The sequence below is a fragment of the Leptonychotes weddellii genome, chromosome 8 (assembly GCF_054177405.1).
Source record: "Leptonychotes weddellii isolate Sample4059 chromosome 8, ASM5417740v2, whole genome shotgun sequence".
NCBI classification, from domain to species: Eukaryota; Metazoa; Chordata; class Mammalia; order Carnivora; family Phocidae; genus Leptonychotes; species Leptonychotes weddellii.
In genome coordinates, this window is record NC_138376.1 from 81,401,486 (window position 1) to 81,421,799 (window position 20,314).

The 20,314-nt window shown below is 37.3% G+C and overlaps 1 protein-coding gene and 1 pseudogene across 7 annotated transcripts in view; both read right to left on the bottom strand.

Moving 5' to 3' along the window:
- Positions 1 to 20,314, bottom strand: part of PDSS2 (decaprenyl diphosphate synthase subunit 2) — a 269,730-nt gene that overhangs the window by 243,487 nt on the left and 5,929 nt on the right. The window lies entirely within an intron of this gene.
- On the bottom strand, positions 7,190 to 10,542 carry LOC145723067 (large ribosomal subunit protein eL38 pseudogene; annotated as a pseudogene).

Below are 20,314 nucleotides of genomic sequence, written 5' to 3' on the forward strand. Positions count from 1 at the left end.
AGGACCCCAAGATCACAACCTGAGCCCAAGGCAGACGCTTAACTGACTGAGCCACCCAGGCATCCCGAAGAGAATGAATTTGTAAGCCCAGGATACCACCAACTTACAGCAGACAGGGTAGGGGCATATAAGTCATGAAATGGGAAGCAAACAGGAAAGAAACCCAGTGCAGGCATTTGAGCGTAATAAATATAATAGCAATCTACAAGATGAACGGTTCATGTTGTTTATGATTACAGACTGATTATTCCTCTAAGTGCAAAGACTATCCAATAAGTCATATCTGGGTTGATTTGTTAGCAAGGTACTTTTACCAGATAATAAATTAGAATGTAATTAAAGTGCATCCTGTCTGTTTATCATAGACTAAGATAGCTTACTATAATTCTCAATTATCTGCATGAACACATAACATGACAGCATCGTGAATAAACCTTCTAGCAAAGGGCAATAAACATCTTAGGACTGCACTAAAATTGCTAGATTTCTTCTCCAATCCTTTTAAAAATGTGTTTCTAATTTTGATAAATTATATAAACAGAACCAAATTCATTTGGTACTTGCTTGGTACAGTAAGTCATACAGTAAGTCTGAACTCGGTAAGTCCCTGAACTTCTTAGCTTCTTAGCAATTTGCTAAGGGCAGTGACTAAATCATGAAAGATGTAAAAGAAAATAGAATTGAATATTTACCACAAACTTTTGTTAGGTGAAAAAATCTTAAGCATAGAAAAAAGAAGAATCACAAAGGAAAAAAACAGGTGAGAACAATTAAAAATTTATAAATGTGTGTATAAAACATTTATAGCATATGAGGCAATAATTTCACCATATAAAGATGTCTTAAAGATTAATAAATCATTCTAGGAGAATTAGACAAACAAAACACACAAAGAGTAATAAACAGAAACATGGAAAAAATTTTCAAGTAGATTAAATTTAAATCAGGATAACATTTGTTCACCTAATTAGTAGAAGTCTTTTTTTTTTTTAATGATAATGACCAATACTGGCAAAGATACAGTGACACTGGTATTCTCATACATTGCTGATAGTGTTGGAAATCAATTAGAACTCTTCCCAAAAATATAATTTGAGAGTCTGAATTAAACATTACAAAAAGGTTTATAATATTTAGCTCAGGGGGTGCCCAGGTGGCTCAGTCTGTTAAGCAGACAACTCTTGGCTTCAGCTCAAGTCATGATCTCATGGGTCCTGGGATCTGGCTCCATGCTCAGTGGGGAGTCTGCTTGAAGATTCTCTCCCTCTGCCCCTCCCCTCACTCGTGTTCGCACATGCTCTCTCCCTCTCTCTCCCTCTAAAATAAATACATAAATCTTTAAAAAAATATATTTAGCTCAGTACCCCACATCCCAGGATCTATAGATAAAAATACTTATCACAGCTTGATCTATCAATAATAGGAATCTGAAATAACATAAAAATCCAACTACAGGGTAATGACAATGTTAAATATGGTATAATCATGGACAGACTATTATGTAGCTATTCAAAATGATGGTTATGAAAACTAAGCAGAAAAGGATAAAAAATTATAAAGGCAAGATGATCATATTCTAATAAAAATATGCATATTAAAGAAGACTAGGAAGGAAAATACCAAAGTGACAATCTTTGTGTTAATCTGGTATAGTAGGCTGAATAAATGCCCTCCTACCCCAAAAGATGTCCAGGTCCTAATCCCTGGAAGCTGTGAATGTTACTTTACTTGGCAAAGGGACTTTACTGATGTGATTAAGTTAAAGATCTTGAGATGGGGAGATTATCCTAGATTACCTGGATGGGCTCAATATAACCACAAGGATCCTCATAAGAGGAAGTCGGGAGGGTCAGAGTCAGAAAAGGAGATGTGACGACAGAGGCAGAGGCTGGAGTGATGTGGCCACAAGTCAAGGAAGGTGGGCAGCCTCTAGAAGTCACAAAAGGCAAGGCATGCATTCTCCCTAAAATCTCCAGAAGGAACTCAGCTCTGCTGACATCTTAATTTTTGCCCCATAAGACCCATTTAGGACTTCTGATCTCCAGAAAAGTAAGACAATTAGCTTGTGTTATTTTAAGCCAATAAAATTGTGGTAATTTGTTACAACAGCGATAGGAAACTAACATGGATGGTAAGACTGCCCTTTCTAAACTTTCTGCAATGTTCATATTACTTTTATTGAGCATTCTAATATGTAAATTTAGCTAACATTTAAGATTCTAGATGAAAACTGCCTCTGCTGCAGCGGCCCTCTCAATCCTGGTTGCATGGTAGTATCAAGTATTCACCTTTCAAGAAAAAAAAAAAGAGAAAAGAATACCAATGCCATAGTTTCTCTTCATTCCCAGAGATTCTGATTTAGTTTTTGTTAGGCTCAAACATCAGTACTTTCTTAAAGCCGCACCTGCTAATGTGCAGCCAGGGTTGAGAACCACTACTCTGGCGTAACAACTCATGACTGACAAGTTTCTCTAACCCAAAGAAAAAAAAATTTTTTTTTTTTTTTAAAGATTTTATTTATTTATTTGACAGAGAGGGACACAGCGAAGAGAGGGAACACAAGCAGAGGGAGCGAGAGAGGGAGAAGCAGGCTTCCCGCGGAGCAGGGAGCCCGATGCGGGGCTCGATCCCAGGACCCTGGGATCATGACCTGAGCTGAAGGCAGACACTTAACGACTGAGCCACCCAGGCGCCCCAAAGCAAAAATGTTTATCAACCTAAAACTACATCTCTTTCAAGAATTCTGAGGACACTCAACAACAGTTTGCCTTAGCTTAAATTTAGGTCTAGGACAGAAACCTTGTTTAACTGGCACTGTCAAAGAAAAAGAAAAAATAAAATCATTTCTTCTACTTCTTCAATGTTTCTCATTTCTGGAGTTCAAAGGACTCTTCAGAGAAACGATGCTCCAGGAAAAAGGTTCTTAGCTGCTACCCAAGGCCCCATATTCAAATTAGAGTAGTTCGCAAGAAGAATTGTGTGTCCTTCCCTTTTCTACTGACAATTGACTTTATTATGACTACTAAAACAACGTAAGATATCTGGTCTTTGAATTTTTTATAGTATATTCTTTAAATGGTGTTGACTAGCCAAGTTCCTCTGATAATGTGTTCTCTGAAGCCATATTTTCACTCCACTTTCCAGGGATCAAGCCATATATTATTAAACACACACATAGACACTTCAGTATGTTTGTGAGCAAATGTGTAACTTAAGGCTTTCAAATGTGATATTCTCAGCTATAGAGGAATTACTGATCAAGTCTCATGCACCTCTCGGTCAACTCATAGCACCACTTCATATTCTTTCAGCAGGAAAATCCACAAATGAGAGACATCGTTATCAACCAAGTGTGTCCAAAGATTGATCTCCATAGCAACTGCAACTCTGCCACAAGTACTGTATAAGGCATTGGCGTTAACACCACATGCACACAAAGTGTTGGTATTATGTAGTCCAGACTGTGGTTGCTGTAGAAACCTAAACCCAAGTCCCTGACAACAGTGGATAAAATGAAAACAACAACAGAAGGGTCCTTGAGTACTTAGCCATAGCCATCTACACCTTTGCTTTCAAGCAAGATAATGCCATTTTAAATGCTATGTAATAGTCTTATTGATACCATGAAAGGAATATTTTCTACAAAAATAATGTTAAATGATGTCATGTCTGTTTAACATTAGGAACCATTTCCTATTCCCTAAAAAATTCTTCCTTCCATCGTGTGCTCAGTTGGGGTTCAGAAGCTCACCGCAACCACGTACTGTCACCTTCTACTGGCCTCAGCCATAGCTAGTCCCACACACAGGCAGTCTGGAGCGGTGCCAGGCTTTGCTGCCACCATCACAACAACTATGACAGATATAAATAAGTTTATTCTAAAATAATTATGCAAAAGAAGACTAAAGTAGGAGGAATCACTTTATCTGATTTTAAGGCTCACCACGTAGCCATCAAAATCAAGACAGTGTCATATTGGCAGAAGAATAGAAGCAAAGATCAATGAAACAGAGAACCCAGAAATGGGTCATTACAAATACACCAACTGATTTTGACAGAGGTGCAAGAGCAGTTTGGTGGAGCGAGGGTAGTCTTTTCAACAAATTGTGCTGAAATAACTGGACATTCACAGACAGGGGGAGAAAAAAAGAACTTTGACTTAGAATTCATGCTATACACAAAAACAAATGCAAAATGGATCACGGATTTAAATGTAAAGCATGAAACTATAAAACTTTTATTTTTAAATTTTGTTTTTAATTTAAGCAGCTTTACTGAGGTGTAATTGGCATACAATAAACTGCACGTATTTAACATGTACACTAACACTTGTAGAAGAAAACATAGGAGAACATCTTTGGGACCTAGGGCTAGGAAAAGACATTATATCAAATTTAGGGGGAAAAATATCCAACAAAACAGGATAGTGAATTATGGTATATCCGTACAAGGAATACAAGGTGGTTGTTAAAAATTATGTTCATTGAACATTAAAAGCAATCCTCTATATATTGCTATATAAACAAAATACACACATGGACAAACTCATTTTTATAGTCTTGCAGGCTATCTCGCTATCTCTAGATGGTAAGATTCTGGGTACTTTTTAAATAAATTTCTATATTGTCTAACAGTGACATGTTTTACATAAAAATCAGATTAATTTTTAAAATCAAGTAACACATACTAAAGAATAAAGAAGGCTCTTTTCAACTAGAGATTTTTATATACAATAATGTTAAAAACCTACTTGTTTTAGTCTCCCAGAAAAAAATAAAACTATCCTCTCTGATACAGAAACATTTGCTTTTTCTTTATGATTTCTCCAGGTTCCTGAAGAGACACCATTCATTTCCAGCCTAAAAACAAACAAAACTTGACCAGATTTCCTTTAAAAAAAAAATCCACGCAGGGGCACCTGGATGGCTCAGTCGTTACGCATCTGCCTTCGGCTCAGGTCATGATCCCAGGGTCCTGGGATCGAGCCCTGGATCGGGCTCTCTGCTCGATGGGAAGCCTGCTTCTCCCTCTCCCCCACCCCCTGCTTGTGTTCCCTCTCACTGTGTCTCTTTCTGTCAAATTATAAACAAAATCTTTGGGAAAAAAAAAAAATCCATGCAATCCAAGGGCTGTATATGCCCATTCACCCTAAATTTGATAACCTCTACATCTCTATTATATCTAGCTGTAAATAGCAATGAGTACAGATTTAGAATTTTTAAATAGATAATTTATTAAAATGCACTCACAAGAGTACTCTACAATAAATATATAGTAAAGGAAAGATGAACAGGAAAAAGGGAAAAGAAAATAGAAGGAAAAGAATATCTTAACTTGATCTTGAGAAAAATATAATCACTTTAGTTCTGAGGATAAGAAAGAAGACATACAGAAAACAGTTTCCTCTTTATATTGGTAATTTGTATGAAGATCAGAATCTGTGAAAGCTTATTTGATGCTTTGGAGTTACCCGAGCTTTCTGTGCAGTTCAAAGTCAAGGTTTCTCAAGTGGAGACACATGGCTCCTTTGTGTATGTTCTTTCCCTCAGTGAAACTGCTTGAAATGTCCAAGTCTAATGATATAAATACTGATGCTTTCACAGTGAATATTCTGGATGGCATCATTTCTCTATGCCTTCCAATGTCTTAAAAATGTTTTGTTTTTGTTTTATAGGCCTGAATTAAGGAAACATAATATGCTGAAATCATCAAGAGGTTTTCTCAGGTTCATTAAAGTTCTCCCACATGGTTAACTGCTGATTTTTACCCAAAATTAACATGATACTAACTCTACTCTTCCTGAATTCCACACATGGTATTCTAGTGAAAGGGAAGGGCAAAATTATCTTCCTCCTATTTTCCATCAATCCAAATTCTACCCATTCTTCAAGCAGCTGCTCAAATTCTTCCACAGAACCCTCCGGTTTAGTCAGCCCACAGTGGTCTATCCCTGACCTGAACTCCTGTAACACTTAACTAAATCTTCCATTTGGCAATTACTAACAATTATGATGAAATTATTTTTATCTTACATTATCACTTGAACTTCACAGATTTACAACTAGGTTCCTCAAGAATATTCTATGTCCTTAGAGTATAGAAACCCTTTTTATCTCAACAAACCTGTCATTGTGTTTTAATACACAGTTGATGGTCAATAAATATTGGTTGACTAACTGCAACACAACTATACCTTTCAATTCCCCTCCTTAATTGACACTAATGTGTGTGTGGTTTTTTTCAATGCTTAGCTATTATTCCTCCTGCCTACTTTCTGTCTTATGGACAGAACTACAAAGCAGAGGATGAAGATAGGGGCTTTAAAGGGAATTGTTTTCTCTTTGTCTCCCTGCAGCAAAACTTGTTTAAACACGTTAAAGGAGAAAACTAAATTTATACCTATGGCACATTCCTTTCAAAGTGAAACAACCATCATTTTAACAGGAAATAAGCTACCTTTCTTGGAAACTATTCTAAGGGAAAAGTCGAGAGAGTAACCCCTGTGCACTAACAGACTGCTTTCCGATAAAAGCCTATGATGAATTCCATCAGCCTCAGCCCGCCATACTCCCAAACTCTGCACTCACGACTTGCGTGAGCCCTTACGAATTCAAAGATATTTTTACCAATCATGTGAATTCTATCCAAAAACATCCTTCAGTGCCAGAAAGGCTTTATGATTAGGGGTCCATTCTTTTAAGAATATTTATACTGCCTAAATAACTCCAGATGTTTTGCTCTGGTTTTTGGTTAAGAGGTGGGGCAGGAGGGCAGAAATCAAAATGAGGACTCTCCCAATTAGAACATTTGCCATTCCATCCTAAATGAGCCCTTTCTTATATTTCTGCCTGATGTTCCAGAATTTAAACTTACGACACTCGTGTGTAATGCCAAAATATGAGGATTTAGATAGAATTGTTACTAAAAAAAAAAAAGGTTTGCAGATAGCTTACACCTAAATTATTTTTACAAAGCACAATCACATGAAACAGGACTTGCTTCCTGCATTGTAATGAACTTGCCAACAGTATGAAGCACTATTTGTAGACAGCTGTTTTTGATAGAGGAGCAAATTATGGAATAACAAATTCTTCATATTTTGCAGAAGTTGTACACCTGCCGATTAGAATTTGTTTTCAAATCCTAAATCTATACTGTCTGAAAGCTAATATATATACATATATATTAGAATTTTTAAAATTTTAATACAGTTCAAATCAGTGTGCCAGTTTCATTGATGCTCCTTCATTGCCAAACCTGGGGGCAGGGACTGCTTCAGTTTCTCTGCCTTCTCTTTGTGATGACCAAGGTATAAAGGTATCTGCTGCATTGAACTTTAAACTTCACATTATCCTTATTTTTCTTGATCTTGACAGATTCTGTTCACCTGGCCGTGAGCATAAAGTCCTTGATTTCTTCAATTCTGCGAGGCATGGCCGCGAGGGGCGCAGGGGGCACATGGCTGGCACGGCAAGGGGCAAAAAGCAGGAATGGAAAAGAGCGAGAATTCCGTTTCTGGGCAGTTCTGAAAGCTAATATATTTTCATTCTATATATTACATATAGTCAAAATCTTCTGAAGCATTCTGATCACTCAGTAGTGCATTGCACAGCCTCATAAGGAACTTTATACTACTCTTCTTGGTGTCTTCAAGAAGGTGTATGCCAGTCCTGTGAAGATTTCAAAATAAAAAGACTCAATAGCATCTCTCTAATCCATCCCTACAAATGTTATAGGCCAGGAAAACTTGCCCCACCTAATCTTAATCAATCCTGCTACAATTTAAGTGCATTTAAGTAATGACTCAAGCAAAGGTGAGGGAAAAGGCAAAGTCCTCTGGTTGGGAAAGGTTTTACTCCATTCAATTAAATTCTGTGAGTACTTATTGAAGGCTTTATATGTGTCAAGTATATGCTGGGCAATAGGAATATAAAGACAAAGTCATCTCTTTCAAAAAGATCATAGTCTTAGAAACACTTATATGGAAATCAGAGGCCCAAATAAAGGATCCAAATAGGTCAATTAATCCATGAAGCTGTCAGCTGTAACTGATGCATCTCAAATGGCGAACTTAAGAACATATGCCCAATCTTTTTTCTCCCAGCTTTACTGAGGAATAATTGACTTATACTTATGTATATATTTATATATATACTTAATATACTTATATATATTTAAAATGTACAACATATGCCCAGTCTAAAGGAAGCAGCCACCACTTGACACCAGCTGATCAAGACCCATGGAGAATGAAAACTCAATGGTGTCATATCTTCTGATTTTTAGAAGAGACAGGAAGCTGGAGGAATGAGCAATTTAAACTGGAGAAATCACAGAATACTTATCAAAAAGGCTAATACTTGAGTAAAGTCCGAGTTAAGCAATGTTTACCAGATATGAACGTGGATGGTTTACTTCCTATGGCTACAGCTTAGGGTAGAAGTGGAGAGAGTGGCCGAAGTGACTAGAAAGGAAGGACAGAGTGTTTTGCCACACACAGGCCACACTGTATCCTACAGAACATGGGAAGCCACTAAGGGGTCTGTGACTCCGTTATCACAGATGGTTAGAATTTACCTATCTGCAGGAAACTTACCAACCTGCCATTCAGTGAGATTTCGAGATTTGACAGGCATATAAAGAGCCAGGCACCTTGCTTATAATCCATAAAACTAGACTGGGCATCACCATATCTAAACATTTGTCTTAGCCCCCCTAACTACTGGGACATCTAAGTGCTCCCATGGTTCCAGTAGCAGCAATGCCTGCTTAAACAAACAGCAGCCAATTTACCCATGGAGAGGAGTATACTGGAGAATTCTGGGAGATCTACCACTCCCAGATGTTTCTCCTTTAATCTTGGCCAAGAGTAAAAAAGTGAAAGCACCAGGGCACCTGGGTGGCTCAGTCGTTAAGCGTCTGCCTTCGGCTCAGGTCATGATCCCAGGGTCCTGGGATTGAGCCCCGCATCGGGCTCCCTGCTTGGCAGGAAGCCTGCTTCTCCCTCTGCCCCTGCTTGTGTTCCCTCTCTCGCTATCTCTCTGTCAAATAAATAAAATCTTAAAAAAAAGTGAAAGTACCTTATTCATTGTTAAAATGACTTAGAGATTACAAAACCTCTTGACAGATATTATTCCCACTCATCTAAGAAACCCTCGGCTCCCTATTTTCTACTTTGCCTGGGTTTGTAACCCATCCACAGCGGCCAATTATATTCATATTCTGAACTCCTGTATACTAAACCAACTTCAAGAATTCTAAAATCTAATTCAGAGCCACATGTTAATCAGCAACCACTAGTTCCTTCAAACTCCTAACCCATTAGTCAATCCTATTTTACCGGCAATTCATTAATGAAATATAATAAACTCAATGCAAAATTAATCTATATTTTGCTTCAGAAAGGATGTTTATTTTTGCCAAGGATATTTCCTATTCTCCAGTTAGGGAGGGAGAAATAAAACTGTTGTCACCTAAGTCTTTCATTCAAGACTCACAACAAGATAGCTATTATTATTCCCAATTTTGCTGATGAGAAAACAGAAGGTCTGAGTAGTTAACATGCCCAAACAGCAGCTAATAAATGACATAAGCCAGGGCTGAATCCAGTTCAGTCATGTTCCAAAACTATGTTTTTTCCACTACACCACACAGCTTCACCTGCTACTATTTCTCATGATAACAGTTCTAGGACTCCACTTCTACCTTATATTTATTTGTACAGTGCAGCATATTTTTCAAACTCCACCCCAGTTTTTTCCTAGGTGGACCAGGTAAATGCAGGAGTACTTTTAAATTTAGATTAAAATTCTAAAGTCAGGGTTGCACAGTCAGTTAAGCATCCAACTGAGGTTGAGGTCATGATCTCAGCTCAGGGTCCTGGGATCAAGCCCCATGTCGGGCTCTGCACTCAGCACGGCATCTGCTTGAGATTCTCTCTCCCCTCCCTCTGCCCTTCCCGCTCACGCTTTCTCTCTCTCTCTAAAATAAATAAATAAATCTTTAATAAAATAAAATAGCTTTATATAATTTTATATAAAATTCTAAGGCCAGGACTACCAATTTCTTAGATGCTTGTTTCTGGAGCTCCTTTCTATGTACTCACAAACTTGTATCATACACACTCTATTGTCACTCTTGTGTTTAATCATGGATACTACAGAACAAAAAGTATGTGAGAAAAATATATAATACTTAAAAATAATAGTACTACATAAAAATGCTTTTAATAAAAGCTTTGTATATACTATATTAGTCCTGTGAAAATAAATGACAATCCTTTTAAGTATATAGCAACAAAAAAGAAATAACCTCAAGTTAGAGAGAAATGGTGAAGCAGATTTGTGAAGCCATTTCTATTTTGAGTATAAAATAAATTTCATTTACTTGTTGATATTTAACAATTTAAGATATAGAAAGCACCTGGAACAAAGCCCCTGTAATTATTAAATGTTATACAGAATATGTTCATGCGAATTATCAATGTTTGAAAAATTCAAAACACTACTGTTAAGTTTTTAGAGTATGGTATAATACTTACTAGACCTATCTCTAGCCTCACTACTCTGGAAATAAAACCAATTCAGTTTGCTTAAAAAAAAAAATCTTTGGAGCAAATGAAATAAACTTCCAAGGAGATTCCAAAAGAATGGTAATTTTTAAAACTATTTTTAAGTATTTGTTAAAATGAAGTTTCAGTATACAAAAATAGAAAAAAATGAAAGGTTTTGAGTAAGCTTTGGTGAGTCATAGGAAGGAAAGCAAATGCAGCTGCACTCCATGAACTAAAGATTTGTATCTAGAACTTCATGTAAGTATTAAATCAGAAACAACTATCTGAATGGTTAACATCTAGTGCCCATTTTAAAAACCTACTCCAAGGCAGCTATTTTTAGAAAAACATTCATTCAACTCTTCAAACCACAAGCACAGATGAATATTTTTTGGTAACTAAAGGTCCTCTAAGGTGTTACACACACACACACACGAAAATTCTGACTCCTGTAAAAGGATAAAGAAGGGATAATTATAGAATACAACAGTATTGATGGAATGCAGTTGGCAATACAGTGGTAATGAGCAATATGAGAAGAGAGAGATGTGGGTATCTGAATCTTAATTGATTAGAATCTAAGCACAAAGAGTTAAGTATTACAGCACTTCAAAACCTATGATCAATTCATCCTTACTAACTGGGCCCAATCCTTGAGTAATACATGGAACATTTTTAAAGGATAAAAATTCAGTCATCCATTATTGCCTTAAGTGATTTGTATTAAAATATTATTTATAGATGTATAAATATAAAAATTATAAACACTGTATGGTTATAGTTCTTATATAACTAAAATAAATAAAATTACAAATTGAGTACAAAACTTAGTCAAATTGTCATTAATTTACTATGACAGATGATGGTACTTGACCAAAACTAAGCTGCAATTCCCAATATGAAAACGGTTCTTGATGGTCCTGGTAGGTTCTTTGGAAAAAGGGAAGCCCATGGTGTAAAGACGTTATTCTCTCACCACTTTTCTCTATTCAAACTATAAACTTTTATTCATATAACATAGTGCTCTTACTGTGTCTCCGAACGGGGCCCGGAAGATTCTCCCTTCACTCTTGACACCAGAAAAGGATTGGTGAGGGGCCCACTACAATCATTACTAACCGCTCGAATGGCTCTTGCTAGGGCTAAGGATTTGGGTGGAAGAACTACAACTGACATGGACTCCCTAAACTCAGAAAGTGATGGGAGCAGCTCAGGGAAGGTTGGGTGGGTCCGGGTGGTAGCTGTTAACTGCCAGAAGCACAGTGGACATGGTGATCCTAACAGGCGGCAGGGTAATATTAGGTAATCTCAGGCTTTGTTGTGATAGGCAGAAATCCCTGTCTATATTTCATAAGTCAGACCCAAGAATTCAAATTAAGTGCCATCCCACTAAGATCTGTTTTGATTTAAACAAACAAGCAAACAACTCTATATCTAGTGAACAGAGACCCATGTGAGACACTCGAGAGTCATGACCTCTGGCCCAAATCCAAGACCCACAGTTGTTGAATGAATTGGAGGCCAATTCCCTTATGGAAGATTTTTTTCCCAAATGGATCTCTAGCCATTTACCCAGGTAATCATGAGCTGGTGAAAGGGAAATACCCAATGCCCTTGAGGATGATTACCTACTAGCTCTGAGTTAACATTAATTCTTAGGAATTAAGAATACCACTGGTCCACGAGTCAGACTGACGATTTATGAGTCACGCAGAGAGATGGAGTTCTAACTCAGCCTCTTCTCAGAGTAGTCACTGTGAGACCCAAACACATCCTACTTTTCAGATATTCCCACAACCTGACAGACTCCCACAGTGGCTCCCTGGCTCAGGAGGGAGGAATATTACAGTAAAAAGTACAAAGTAGAAGCTGAATGAATTCGATTTCCTTGTCAAAATCACTGCATTTCTAGGGGAAATTTCTCAAATTTCTAAAGGAAAGGTGAGATGTTGATATGAGACAAAGACAAAAGGGTAACAAGTTCTGGGTGGGGAACCCCTTGCTTGAATAACAGGTGTACACACCACCCTCCTCCCCCCACAACTTTATGACTGTATAGACAAGTCAAAAGATGCCTCCACCTACAGTAATGTTGTGTTGAACCAGTAAAAAAGCCCCAATTAATACATCACAGCCCCCCACAGTTTTGGAACAAGGCCATGGCCCTTTCAGCAAGCAAATGAAGTAACTATTTCCTTTTGAGAAAAAGCTCCTGGCTTTTTCCTAGTAGACTGGTGAAAACTGAACAGAACAATATAATATGACCATGCAATCTAGTACCTCAACATTAATCGTTATTGGATGCATTTAATTCTCAATTCCAGCAGGCCATCATCAAGAAAAACAAGTGCAGGCCCAAATGGGATCTGAAGGCACAATTACATTGCCTATCAGATCATTTATACTCCCTAAGAGTGAACTGTACCCTGCTACATGCCACCTACCCTTCAACCTGCACCTATGGCTTCAGGTGGCCACTAAGCTCAGGATTAAGGGGGGTGTCCTGCCCAGAACCTATTCTCCCTTTGTCTCATAACACTTCACTTTCCTTTAAGGAAATTCCTTTCCCTTATTCTATGAGGTCTGAGCTGGTCTGAAATACAGTAGTTAGCCCCTAACTGACTAAAGGAGAGGCCAATGACCCAGGCAGGGCTACTAACAGTACACAGTTTGCCAGTAAAGAAACTATCTACAATAGTTATAAGATGAAAGAAAGGCCAAATTAATCCTCCCTCACAGGAATTTGAGCTTTAAGGAGCCATATGAGGATAAAAGGCAGCCAGAGCCAAAACTTCCTGACCACAGTGCTGTCAATGCAGAGAACAGTGCAACAGTGCAGAGAAATTGTCCCTAAATTCATGCTTCTGATAACCCTTAAGAGCTCCCCCAGTTTCCATTCTTCCTAAGGCCTGATTTTTTTAACTCCCCCTTTGAAACTGTGATCCATCTAGTGTCCTTCCAATAAATTTCTTATATTTGCTTAAGTAATCCAAAATCAATTTCTTTCTTTGCAACCAAACAACACTAACATTATTCTATACCCCTTCCTAAAAGATCATAAATCCCTATGGCTTCAAATCTTACCCTCCAACTCTAGCTCGTGTCTACTTCCGTTAGGAGCACTGGATCCATTCTAAAAGCATTTTGGACATCTCCACATGCCACAAACACTTCAAGTTCAATAAATCTACAAAATTTCCCCCTATACTCTGTACCCAAACATGCTTCTCCTCCTGTGTGCCAGGAGGTGCCAGGAGGTACCAATTAATGGTATCTCAACATACTCAATTATTCAGCTGACTTCAACTCTGTTCTCTTAATCTCAAAATTACCAAGTCCTGTCAACTCCACTTTGCAAATGTACCTTAAATCCATTTTTTATAATTCACCTCCACCACCAGTGCCCAAGTGTATACCCTACCCTCATCATTCCTTTATCACCAAGAACATCTTCTCAATTTTCAATATTTAATTCAAGTCATTTCATTGAGCATTCTTGATTCATTAGCCCCCTGCCTAGTGGACCCCTCTATTCTTTGTGTCTTCATTTTATTTGAAAATACTTTGTCCAACATGTGTAGCATTTTATTACACTTATTGTTTTATGCATCTATTTCCCTTATTTGAGTATAAATTTTGAGGGGTAGGGGAGATGTGGTTCAGTGCCTTGTGTTCTTTGAATCCCCTGGTAATAAGCACAGTACCTGGCCACTAGGGGACACACTTGACCAGCTGCTGAAAGAAGAAATGAATGGAAGAATGAAACTGGACCCCTATCTTACACCATTCACAAAAATGAACTTGAAGCAGATTTTAGACTTATATGTAACACCTGAAACTGTAAAACTCCAAAAGAAAATAAAGAAAAACTCCTTGACATTGGTCTTAGGAATGATTTGTTGAATATGACACTAAAAACAAAGGCAACAAAACAAAAAATAAACAAGTAATACTACATCAAACTGAAAGCTTCTGTACAGCAAAGGAAACAATCAACACAATGAAAAGATAACTACAGAATGGGAGAAAATATTTGCAAAACATATATCTCAATAGCAAAATCATAATAACAATAATAATCCAATGAAAATATGGGCAGAGGACCTGAAAAGACATTTTTCCAAAGAAAACAGAGATGGCGATCAAGTACATGAAAAGGTGTTCAACACTAATCATTAGGGAAATGTAAGTCAAAACTACAATGAGATATCACTTCACACCTGTTAGGATGACTTTTAATGAAAGACAAGAGATAGTAAGTGTTGGCGAGAATGAGGAGAAAAGGAAACTCTTGTGCACTATTGATGGGAATGTAAATTGGTACAGCCATTATGGAAAACAATATGGAGGGTCCTGAAAAAATTAAAAATAAAACTATCACAAGATCCAGAAATCCCAATTCTAGGTATCTATCTGAAGGAAATGAAAACATTGCCTTGAAGTATTATTTACACTCCCATGTTCAGTATTATTCATGATAGCCAAGATATGGGAACAACTTAAGCCAAGATATGGGAACAATTCATCGACTGATAAATGATAATGAATATGTGATATACAAATACACACACACACAGTGGAATATTATTCAATCATGAGAAAGAAGGAAATCCTGCCATTTGCAAAAACATGGATGAACCCAGAGGACATTATGCTAAATAAAATAAGCCAGACAGAGAAAGACAAATACTGTATGATCTCACTTATGAGAAGTGGAATCTGAAAAAAAGGGGGAAAAGGGGGGGGTGTCAAACTCAACCCACATAAAAAGACAGTAGAATGATGATTACCAGGTACTGGGGGGTAGGAAAAATGGGGAGATGCTGGTCAAAGGGTATAAGCTTTCAGTTATAAGAAAATAAATACTGAGGATCTAATGTACAGCATGGTGACTCTAGTTAATAACACTTTGTTGGATACTTGAAATCTATGAGAGCAGATCTTGAGCATTCTTACCACACACATCGGCGCACACACAAAGGTAACTGTGTGAGGTAATCATTCCACAATGTATACATATATCAAATAATCATGCTGTACACTTTCAATATATATAATTTTACTTGACCATTCACCTCAATAAAGCTGGGCAGGGGGAGAAATGAAGAGATTATAGCAAGCTTCTCCCAGGTCTTCCTGCCTCCAGTTTTTCTTTTCTGCAACCCACAACCTTCACAGCTGCAAAAGTCAGCTTTCAAAAGACATATCTATTCCAGTCTTCTCTACTGCTTAACCTTAGTGGTCTCCGATGACCTCAAAATAAAATTAGATCTTAACACTACATAAAGAAGCTCCTCAAAATCTAGCTGCTTTTCCTTTCTTTTATTTTTAAAACAACTTTAATTCACAGCAGCTTTATTTACAGTAGCCAAAAGCCAGAAACAATCAAAATGTTCATTTAAGGTGAACAGATAAACAAATTGCTTATATCCATGCAAAGGAACACCCTTTAGCAATAAAAATGACACATTTGATAACATTCACTAACAATAAAACGTATCCTTTTTAAGTGTACAGTAAAATGTTTTGCCAAATGTATACACCTACGTAACCACCACCACAATAAAGATATGATACATTTCTAGCAACCTAAAATTTCCTTTGTTCCCCTTTATGGCCCCAAGCAAACAACCAAAGTAGATGCTTCCTGTCACTGTAATTTTACCTATTCTAGATTTTCCATGTAAATGAAATCATACAGTATGCACTCCTTTGTACCTGGCTTCTTTCACTCAGCATAGTGTTCTTGAGATCCATCCATGTTACTGAGTGACTCATTAATCAATTCATTTTTCTTTCTGAAGGACATTCCACTCACCTTAGACATTTAGATTGTTTCTGGTTTATGGCTACAGTAAATAAAACTGCTCTGAATAATTGTGTTGAAATCTCTGACTGCACATTTGTTTCCATTCTCTACCATTTCAATACCCAGGAGTGGGATTGCTGAATTATAAGGTACAAGGGGTACACTTAACTTTTTTAAAAAAAGACCAAATAGTTCTTCACAGTGGTTGTACCATTTTACAGTCCCATTAGCAGTACAGGACAGTTCCAGCTGTTCCACATTCTCACCAACATTTATTATGCTCAGACTTCCTAAAGTTAGCCGTTCTTGTTTGTATGCAGTGACATCTCATTCTGGTTTTACTTTGCATTTTCAAATGACTAATGATGTTAAGCATGTTTTCACGTACTAATTGGCTAGGTAACTTCTTTTGTAAAATGTCCAAATCTTTTCCAATTTTTGAACTGGTTGTCCTCTTGAGTTGTAAGACTTCTTTGTATGTTCCAGCCCTTTGTCAGACATGTGTATATTTTCTCCCACTCTGTGGCTTGCTGTTTTCTTTTCTATCTATCTATCTATCTATTTATCTATCTATCTATCTATCTATCTATCTATCATTTGAGAGGGAGAGAACACGCACGCGCAAGAGCAAGAGGAGGGGCAGAGGGAGAGTGTCTTCAAGCAGACTTCCCACTGAGCGTGGAGCCCAAGGAGGGGCTCGAGCCCACAACCCATGAGATCATGACCTGAGCCTAAATCAAGAGTTGGATGCTCAACAACTAAGCCACCCAAGTGCCCCATTGGCATTTTATTTTCTTAACAGCATTTTTAAAAGTGCAGTTTTAAATTTCAATGAACTGTAGTTTTTCTTTTATAATTTTTTCTTTTACACTTCATGCTTTCTAAAAATTCTCTGCTTACTTCAAAGTCACAATTTTTTTACTGTATTTTCTTTTAGAATTTTCAAATTTTAGCTTTCACGTTTAGGTATAGGATCCATTTCAGGGTCACTGTTCTTTATAGCATGAGATTTTTGCCCCAGCACCATTTGTTGAAATACTATCCTTTGCCCACTGAACTGCCTTGCTACCTTGTTCAAAATATGGATTACCATATATACATGTGGGTCCATTTCAGAACTATATTCAGTTATAGTGATGTATACGTCTGTCTGTATACCAATCCCTCACAGTTTTGCTTATTATAGCTATCTAGGAAGTTTTAAAATCATGTAATGCTAGCATTACAGGGTTATTTTTCAAAATTGTTTTAGCTATTGTGGATCTTTGCAATCACAGATTAATTTTAGAATCAGCTTATCAATTTTGACAAAAAATCATCTGTAGAAATTTTGATTGGGATTATGCTAAATCTACAGATGAATTTGGGAAGAACTGACATTTTAATAGTATTAACTCTTCCAATCCATGAACAGGGTATATTTAGGTCATCTTTGATTTCCTCATCAGTGTTTTATAGCTCTCAGTGTACAGACTTTGTATATATTTTGTTAAAATTTATCCCTCAGCATTTCATGTTTTTGATACTATTGCAAACATTTTGCAAATCCATTTTCCAACTGTTCATTGCTGACATAAGCAAACACAATTGGTTTGTATATTTTGACATTATATGCTTTATGCTTGCTATACTCACTTATCAATTCTAGTAGCTTTTTTGTAAATTCTTAGGGATTTCTTAGCATGTGATGTAATTTAGTAATTAAGACTTGCTTTTCTTTTCTAATCCAATATGCCTTTAAATTATTTTTCTTGACTGGCTAGAACTTCTGGTAAAATTTTAAACAGAAGAGATAAGGAGAATCTCCTTGAGTCTTGTCCTAGAAAACATTCAGTCTTTCACTATTAAGAATATTAGGTATTATTTTTCATGGAATTTTTTTTAAAAGATTTTATTTATTTATTTGACAGAAAGAGACACAGCGAGGGAGAGGGAATGCAAGCGGGGGGCAGTGGGAGAGGGAGAAGCAGGCTTCCCGTGGAGCAGGGAGCCCCATGCAGGGCTCGATCCCAGGACCCTGGGATCATGACCTGAGCAGAAGGCAGACGCCCAACGACTGAGCCACCCAGGTGCCCCTCTATATCAGATTGAAAAGGGTACCTATTGCTATGGCTTCAGTTCACTTATCTTTTCTTTTTAGGGTCTAATCTGCTGTTCAGCCAATCCAGATAATTTTTTTCCTTTTACATACTGAACTTTCAGTTACAGATATTACTCTTGGTATATATTTTTTCTATCACTTCTATCATTATTCATGTTTTCTTTTAAAAACTTGAGCACAGGAACCCTCCTACACTGTTGGTGGGAATGCAAGCTGGTGCAGCCACTCTGGAAAACAGTATGGAGGTTCCTCAAAAAGTTGAAAATAGAGCTACCCTATGACCCAGCAATTGCACTACAGGTATTTACCCCAAAGATACAAATGTAGTGATTCAAAGAGGCACCTGCACCCCAGTGTTTATAGCAGCAATGTCCACTATAGCCAAACTATGGAAAGAGCCCAGATGTTCATCAACAGATGGGTAAAGAAGATGTGGTTATATATATACAATGGAATATTAACACAGCCATAAAAAAAGAAATCTTGCCACCTGCAACAACGTGGGTGGAACTAGAGGGTATTATGCTAAGCAAAACAAGTCAATCCAGAGAAAGACAATTATCATATGATCTCACTGATATGTGGAATTTAAGAAACAAAACAGAGGGTCATAGGGGAAGAGAGGAGAAAATAAAACAAGATAAAACCAGAGACGGAGAGAAACCATAAGAGATTCTTAATCATAGGAAACAAACTGAGGGTTGCTAGAGGGGAGTGGGATGGTGGGATGGGATAACTGGGTGATCTACATTAAAGACGGCATGTGATGTAACAAGCACTGGGTATTATATAAGACTGATGAATCACAGACCTGTACCTCTGAAACCAATAATACATTGTATGTTAATTGAATTTAAATTAAAAAATGTTTTTAAAGTTAAAACAAATAAAAATAAAAACTTGAGCATATTTATAATAAGTCTTTGCTGATTCCATCATCTGTGTCTTATGGATCTGTTTCTACTGACTGATTTTTCTCCTGGTATGTGTCATATTTTCCTGCTTCTTGAAATGTCCTGTAAGTTTTAATTGGATATTGGATATTGTTACATTGTGCTGTTGAGTGTCTGGATTTTATAGTCTTCCTTTTAAGAGTTTTGGTGTGATTTGGCTGGCAGTTCAATTACTTTTGGGACGGCTTGATCTTTTTGAGACTTGCTATTTAGCTTTGTTAGGGAGGTTCTAGAGCAGGCTGGACTCTAAAATTGGTTTATCCCTATTACTAAGGCATAATTGTCTGGGGTCTCCACTGAGTGCCCGGCTATTCAACAAAGTCTTTCCATAATGTCCAGTTAGAACTCAAATGCCTCCCAGTTCTGTGAGAACTCTGAGGACTGTACAGCTTATAGCTCCCCAGCCTCATGGATTTTCACCCTATGCATGTGCTGTTTATACTTCAACAATAGACTCAAGTGGGCACCTCAGATTTCTGGAACCTTTCTCTATATACTCCCTCCTCTTCTGTATTCTGCCCCACAATTTCCAGCTGCATTCACTTCCCCAAAATCTGATCTGTCTCAAATTCACCAATATCACCATCCTCTGCTTGAGTTCCCTTCTCTGTGTTGCTATTTGGAAAATACCTCCCAGCACAAAGCCAGAGTGAAAGTTTTCACCTCATTGGTTTTCCCTTTCATAGAAATCACAATCCTGTACTGCCTCGTACTCCAAGAATACAATTGTTTCATATTTTTGGTCCAGTTTTCTATATGTTTACAGTGGAAGGTAAAGTTTAGCATTGGTTACTCTGTCTTGGCAGAAGCAGACATATATGTTCAACCTATCCTTTTTGTCTCATCCCATCCCACGTTCAGCCCACACCAAACTACTAACTTCCCTACCCCTGGCTAAG